This window comes from Rhinolophus hipposideros (assembly GCF_964194185.1).
Source record: "Rhinolophus hipposideros genome assembly, chromosome: 8".
Taxonomy (NCBI): domain Eukaryota; kingdom Metazoa; phylum Chordata; class Mammalia; order Chiroptera; family Rhinolophidae; genus Rhinolophus; species Rhinolophus hipposideros.
This window is the reverse complement of record NC_138054.1, coordinates 40,624,978-40,632,604: the sequence shown is the minus strand read 5'-3', so window position 1 is coordinate 40,632,604 and position 7,627 is coordinate 40,624,978.

The window sequence follows — 7,627 nt, the reverse complement described above, 5'->3', positions numbered from 1 at the left end:
GAAGAAATGGAGAAAAGCACTTCAGAACAGAGTTATAAAGTAGTATGATGTATTTAAGGAAAGACAAGCAAGTTGGTAGAATGAGGAAATAGTGAATGGTAATGATAAAGAAGCAGGGCCTTTGGGAAAAGCTAAGGAGTTTATGGGTGTGTTTTTTTCTAAAACACATTAAAGATTTTAATCAGGCATTTCACAAAGACCACTCTGGTAGCATGTGGCCAACAGATTTACAATAGGGCAAGAATAAGGGCCCAGCCATCAGTGGCAATGCCATGACAGAAAATCAAGCCAGAAGCAACAAGGGTTTAGACCAAAGCATTGGCAGTGAGATTCAACCGGTATAAAGACAATAGAAGCCATTCAACTGAGTGGCCACCTAGATGTTGGGCTGGAGACATGGGAGAAGGAAGAATTGAGAATGACTGCTGGACTTGGGTAACCTGTCACAAGTTGTCTTCATTCACTGAGATAGGAAATACATGAAGAAGAAAACGTTTTGTTATGGACCAAAGTCCGTGTGCCCTCGAAAGACAAAAACTCAAAATATCAGTGTGAAGTAAGGAAGAAAAAGTTCATTGATCAAGAAGGCACCAACTGAGAAGATGGAAGACCTAATCCTCGAATCCATCTTGCCACTGGACTAGGTCAAGGGTTTTTACTGGGCTATAGGGGAAACAGGTACACAGAAGTGCTGGTAGTGATGGAGAAACTGACCTAAAATGGTTCCCTGCCACGTGGAACTGACCTAAGATGGTGGCCCGAGCGGAGAGAGAAGTCCCCAGCCTAAGTCCCAGCCCATTTCCCCATAACCCCCTCCAAGCCACACCCCGAGCCAATCACCAGACAACACCTACCCCTTCCCCAACTCAAGGAAGTTCCCAACCCATAAAAACCTGCTCAAAACCTTGCTAGGGACTCAGTCTTTTGGGAAGGATCCCGCTGAGCCCACTGGTGTAATAAAGCTGACCTTCCTAGCTCTCTGAGTGCCGCTTGGGTTCTTTCCGGTCCTGGTATCCGCAAGTAGGGCAAGTTAATTGGAGGACCTTGGAGCTTGGCTATTTATGGTAAGGGGCGTCCATACCAGATCCTCCTAGACAATAGACCCTTGGCTTCGGAAAGGGTGCCAGTGCTCAAGTCCCAGTTATGTCCTGGTTCTTTGGTTCTGTGGGGTGGGAAGGGGGTGGAGACTTTGGTTCCAGGTGCAGCTGAAGGCCGAAGTTCTCTGCATATGCTTCAGCTGCATGACCTGTGATTTTGGTCTGCTGTCTTTAAAAAACAGCTCAGTATCTGGTTAAACAGGATAGGACCATTTGAGCTGGTTCTATGGTTACAGTTTGTGATTGGGAAGAATTCAATTCTGAACATAATGATTTTGAGAAGTCTGTGAAACACCCAAGTGATCAGTCCATTCATCCTTAGAATAGGTTGGAGATAAAGGCTTGAGAGAACAAAGGTGATACTGATTACAATGAGATACCACCTCACTCTGGTCAGAATAGCTACCATCAATAAATCAACAAACAACAAGTGCTGCTGAGGATGTGGAGAAAAGGGACCCCTTGTGCACTGTTGGTGGGATTGCAGGTTGCTGCAGCCACCACGGAAATCAGTATGGAGGTATCTCAAAAAACTGGGAAAGGAACTAACTTATGACCCAGCAATTCCAATCTTAGGTATCTACCTGGAAAAATCCAAAATGCTAATTTGAAAAAATATATGCACTCCTATGTTTATTGCAGCACTATTCACAATAGCCAAGACGTGGAAACAACTGAAATGCCCATCAGTAGACAACTGAATTAAAAAACTGTGGTACATTTATACAGTGGAGTATTATGCAGCCATAAAGAAGAAAGAAATCTTACCATTTGTAATGATATGGATGGACCTAGAGAACATTATGCTAAGTGAAATAAGTCAGACGGAGAAAGACAAATACCATATGATCTCACTTATATGTAGAATCTAAAGAATAGAATAAATGAACAAACTAATCAGAAACAGTCTCAGAGACATAGAGGAAAAACTGAGGGTTGCTAGATGGGAGGGAGGGTAAGGATGAGGGAGAAGGTGAGGGGATTAGAAAACACAATCAGGAAACACAAGATTGCCATGGGGATACGAAAGACAGTTTGGAGAATATAATCAATAATGTTGTAAAGATTTTATAGGGTATTTGATGGACACTTGTCTTATTAAGGAGACGACTTCATGGACAGTGTAGATGCCTGACCACTGCACTGAACACCTGAAGCTGAGTAATACTGAATGTCAACTATAATTTAATACCCTGTTTCCCCAAATATAAGATGTAGCTGGACCATCAGCTCTAATGCGTCTTTTGGAGCAAAAATTAATATAAGACCCAGTCTTATTTTCCAATAAGACCCGGTCTTATTTTCTGGGTCTTATATTAATTTTTGCTCCAAAAGACGCATTAGAGCTGATGGTCCAGCTAGGTCTTATTTTCGGGGAAACATGGTATACATGCAGTCACAAGAAGTGGAGTACAGCATAAAGAATAGTCAGTGGAATTGTAACAGCTATACACAATGTCAGAGGGATAGTAGATTGGGAGAGGGGTGGTTATCACTTTGTGAGGGGTGTAAATGTCTATTACATTGTTTTGTACACCAAAAAGAAATAAATAAAATAAAAATAAAAAGTAAAGCACACCAACAATTAAGAGGTGAGTATAAGGAGAGATGTTTGAAAAGGAACCTGAGAGAGACCAGGGGTATCAGCAGAATCATGTTCTGAAAGTGAGGATGGGAAAGAAACTGAGGTCTTTATAATTTTAGAGACGATGAAGCTACAAGATTCAGGGATACCTGATAGAGCAAAGTTCATGAAGAGGCCAGAGCAATGTAATTCAAAGAAAAGATGGAGGCCTTATGCTTAAAAAGAAGGGGGGGGGGTCATCACTTCTAATGAAACAGGAGATAAAGCCAAAAGGATGCAAATACATCCGTAAGTTTGAAGAGAGTTAGTATTTTCTTCATTGTGAAAAAAAAATTCCGGATAAATTGCCTGCCAGTGAGTGGAACAAACTCTGGAAAACAGTGTTCCTCATTTGGTTAACTAGCTGGCTGACAATAAAACAGTAAAGAATTCCAGCAACTTAAGAGTTTTCATTTGTGTGGAAATGTAGATTGATAGACGTAAAAGGGAACATAATCTGTGAAGCACTTAGAAGCCACAGTGATGGGTCTATAAACAAGACTACGCGAAACCATCTAATAAACTCAAAACTTACTCCAGACTAAAAGAAACTACAAGACACATAAAAACTCAAATTACATGAATAAACTGTGAAACAGAACTATATACAGTGTTAATTCCTAAGCAAAATAGTATTTCACCGCATAATACATGGGTACTATTTTGTTCAAACGCATTTGTCACACCTACTAGAAGTGCTTCGATTAGAAGTGATGCTTACAATTGGATTTCAAATGGATGCCGCAATCGAAATAAACATCCAAAACAAACTGATAAGCCCAAGTTCATCTTGGGTTTTTTATTAACCACAAGTTAAATCTTGAGAGTTCATTACTAGAAATGTAAACACTATCTGATCCCCCTCATCAGGTAGTTTTCATCACCTGAAGAATATTTTATCTTTTTAAAACCAAATGGACTATTTGATAAGGACAATTTATTATTTCAGAAACAAGAAAAAAATACATCACTATGATCCACTATGTACACATTTAATACAAATACGTCACAGCTTTTTACAGAGCATGTAAAGAATAAATCATAAATTATCAGCACAGCTTAAGAACTAATTCTGAATGTGAGAACATAAAATTATAGAAGATTCTAGGTAAGATATATGTAAATAGCACGGACAGAAAAGAGGCCACAGGTTAAGCCTGACAAGCTCAGGAGACTGAATAAGATGGTTGTTCCTAACTAAGGTGAGCCATGGAGGGAAGTCACATCCTTGGCCTGTAGCTTCCTTGACAAAGGTCAGTCTTTATCTTAAACGAGCCTGTCTGTCATCTTTTTGCATCTAAGGTAACATACCCTTGGAAGGTAAAAGTAATTCCTTTCTCCACCCCTTAAGAGGTACAACCCACCACACTAGAGCAGGAAACTACAAAATCCCTCATTGTTATCTTGTTCCCCAAACCCCATCTCTATGTGCTATAAAATGCTATTAAGTATCCTGTATCCACCAATGTTAAAGAAGTATGTGTCTCTCCATTTTTCTTTTTATCCAATCCCAGAGATTTCCCTGCTTTGCTTTCTCCCATCTCCTTAATGGATTTCATGTAACCTTCCTCCTTTGATTCTAATGTATAAAATAAGTTGCAAAACAGGCATTTTCCTGAGCATTTTCTTAATCCATTGAGACTTTGCTTCCTGGCAATTGTCATCAGTTTGGCTCAAATAAACTCCTTTAAGCTTTTTCTTAGGCTGAATGTTTTCTCACTGGCAATAGTTGAATATCAAAAACCAAAATAAATGTCATTAAATTTCAGAGTATATTATTTAGAGCCTAATATTTATTACTTTGGAAGGCATTTCTCTTAAAATTTAGCTACTGATTTGTCAAAAATAACTTTTTTGTTGAAAGTATTTTAAAATGTTGGAAAAATAAAAGGTCGTGGGGGAGGGGAGATATTTATAACTTCACCACTAACACAAAATATTTTGATAAATATCTATCAAATACTCTTGAAAGGCAGAAGTAAATGCAGACAATTATATAAAAGTGGAATTATATTAAACATATTCTGTATCTACTTTTTAAACTTAACATTGTTAATACTATGCCTTGAATATCTTCCCCTGTTAGTAACTATAGATATACAGAATCATTATAATAGCTACATAGTATTTCACCATGTAAATATATTAGCTTTTTAATCACTCCATTGATGGAAATGTAGGTTGTTTCCAATATTTTACTACAATAAGCAATGCTGCAATGAAAATAATCTTGACGTATGTCTCTACAGACATGTCTCTTTAGGATAAATTCCTGTAGTGTAATTAAGGAGTCCAAGAGGAGTCACATTTTAATCTTAAAGACATAGCCTATCAGCTATTTCTCCAGAACAGAAACAATTTTATGTTCTCATCAATAGTCCACAAGTGTCCATTTCTTGTATTACTAATGAGGTTGAACAACTTTCCATAAGTTTGCTGGCTATATGTACCTATTTTTGTATGAATTATCTACCCATATCCATCTCTCTTGTGGGAATGTTCATCATTTACTAATTAATTGGAAAAATTCTTAAGTTTATTCATTGTGATCTGGTATTGGAGAGCTTTTTTTTATTTTTCCTACTTTGCTGTTTCTTTTATAGTTTGGTAAAACTATAAAAGAAAACTGGCTTTTGAGTAATGGTATAAGAGGCTTTTCACCTCTCAAATAGGTAGCCAGTTTTAATGAATTTTCCCATTGAAAAGCCATTTTTATCACCCACAAAAGTGAGAAGCATTGTTAGACTCTATTTTGTTCCACTGGTCTAGTTACCATTGGACTAACATCACTAGTAACTCTAACATGGTAAAAATTTTTTATATCTGCTGCGACTTGTTCCAACTCATTACTTTTTTTCATGAATATTTTTATGGCTATTTGCCCATTTCTCCACTAAAAAAACTTCGGAAATATTTTTTCAGGTTCCTAAAAAGTCCTATTAAGATTTTGATTTGAATCACTTTGAATTTCTAGAGTGTGAGAGGAAGGACAAGTCTTTACATGAATCTGACTAAGAATTCTTTCTTTGAGTATTCTTTTAAATCCCCCAGGAAGGTTTTACAGTTTTCTTTTTAAAGGTCCTGTATGTTTCTTGTAAATTTCGTCACTTATATTTCACTGCTTTTTAAATTAGTAATAGTAGTACTATTATTGTGAATATTTTTCTATTATATTTTTCTAACTGATCAACTGCTTTATATTAATTTTGGTATATTTATTATGCAATTAGCCACCTTTCTGAACTCATTAATAGTTTTTCCATTTGTTCTCTTGCATGCTCCAGATTTTGAATAATATAACTATAAATAATGATTCTTCTGCACGCTCCCTTCCAACATCTAATTATTTGAAATTTAAAATTTTTAAAGATATTACTAGTTTTCATTAATTTTGCATAAACATAAATACCAGCAGTGAATAAATTTAGTTCTTGTTGGCTAGCTCAGGAAAGTTTTAATTATTACTTCTTTCATTTTACTGGATACTCTAGTTCAAAGGTTGCATTTTTTATTTGTTTTTCATTTGCTCTATTTTTTTTCTCATCTCTTTTCTATACTTTTTTGGAGAGGGATCAAATTACCCATATGACCAATGAAGTTTTCCATAGTGTCAACTATACTGATTCATACCTCCTGGGAACAGCATGTGGGGTTTCCCTTTACTTTTGCATATTTCAGAATACTCCCTGTTGATTCCTCTTCTTTATCTCAACTTACTCTTCCTTTATGGCACGCACGTAACAATGAAAGAATATTTATTTAAGCACATTGTGTAAGACAGAGTGGTATTTCATAGACATTATCTTGTTTACTTCTTACAAACTCTGAGGTAGATATCACACCCATGTTACACTAAGAAAATTGAGACTCTGAATGACAATGTAATTTTCCCAGGACTCCACAGCTAATCAGGAGTAGAGCCAGGTTTTTTACAGCCAGGCCTTCTGCCTCCACATCCATGCTCTTACTAACTCTACCAGAGGGTTTCACATGCCCTTGGCTCTCCTCCCTGTTCATGCGGGAGCTCAGTTCCTTTCAGGTCTATACCTGAAGTAAGGTGGCCTCATAAGTACCTCGTGTCAATCCTAGTGCCTGCTGGACTAAGGCATGAACATCTGAGGTTCTGATTCCTAGATAATCTGGCTCTGCAGCAGTCAAGCGCTTACTGCAATCCGGGGGTCCTCCACTCTCCACCCACTTGCAAGGCTTTCTCTATACGACGACAGGACATCCAAGGTACAAAGTCTCCCTCCCTCCTGAATCTGCAGTTGTATCCCAAATGGAAACCTGTAGTCTCTAAAGGGCAGGTGAAAGCAAGAAGCTGAGGGATACTGAGGGATGGACATAAATCTCCAGCTAGCTCAGATATGTGTGGCTAAGGAGTTGATTTTCTAGGCAGTGTAGCTCCTGCGTCTTGAGTTGGAAGCAGTGACTGAGTTGAGGTTTTTTCCTATCTACTCTGCAACTAATTTGGGTCAATGAATCAAATGACCGACACTGGAGTTAGTACAAATTCCCAATGGATTTTGGTAAGAGGGTTTCCTCTTATTTTTAGTGTCTAGTACTGTTGCTGTCTCTGTGTGTCTTTCTACATGGAGCTGGGAAAGGACAAATCCAGCACGTGCTGAACGCTCTTTAACGAGCATCTGTATCATGCAGTGGGTTTGGGATCAAGACTCACTCTTACATAACATACGTGGACTGTCCCCAGCAACACCTACTGGTCAATGAGAAAGACCAAGGTGTCTTTAGATTTCTTTCTATGATATCACATCTCCTAGACTCTTTCCTTGGATGTAGGAAGTTCCCACAATATGAGCTATGCCTAAAGCCCCATGGATCAATGAAATTGTTTTATGATCATTTTCAATGACGTTTTAGAAATGTACTAAATGGTAGTATTGGA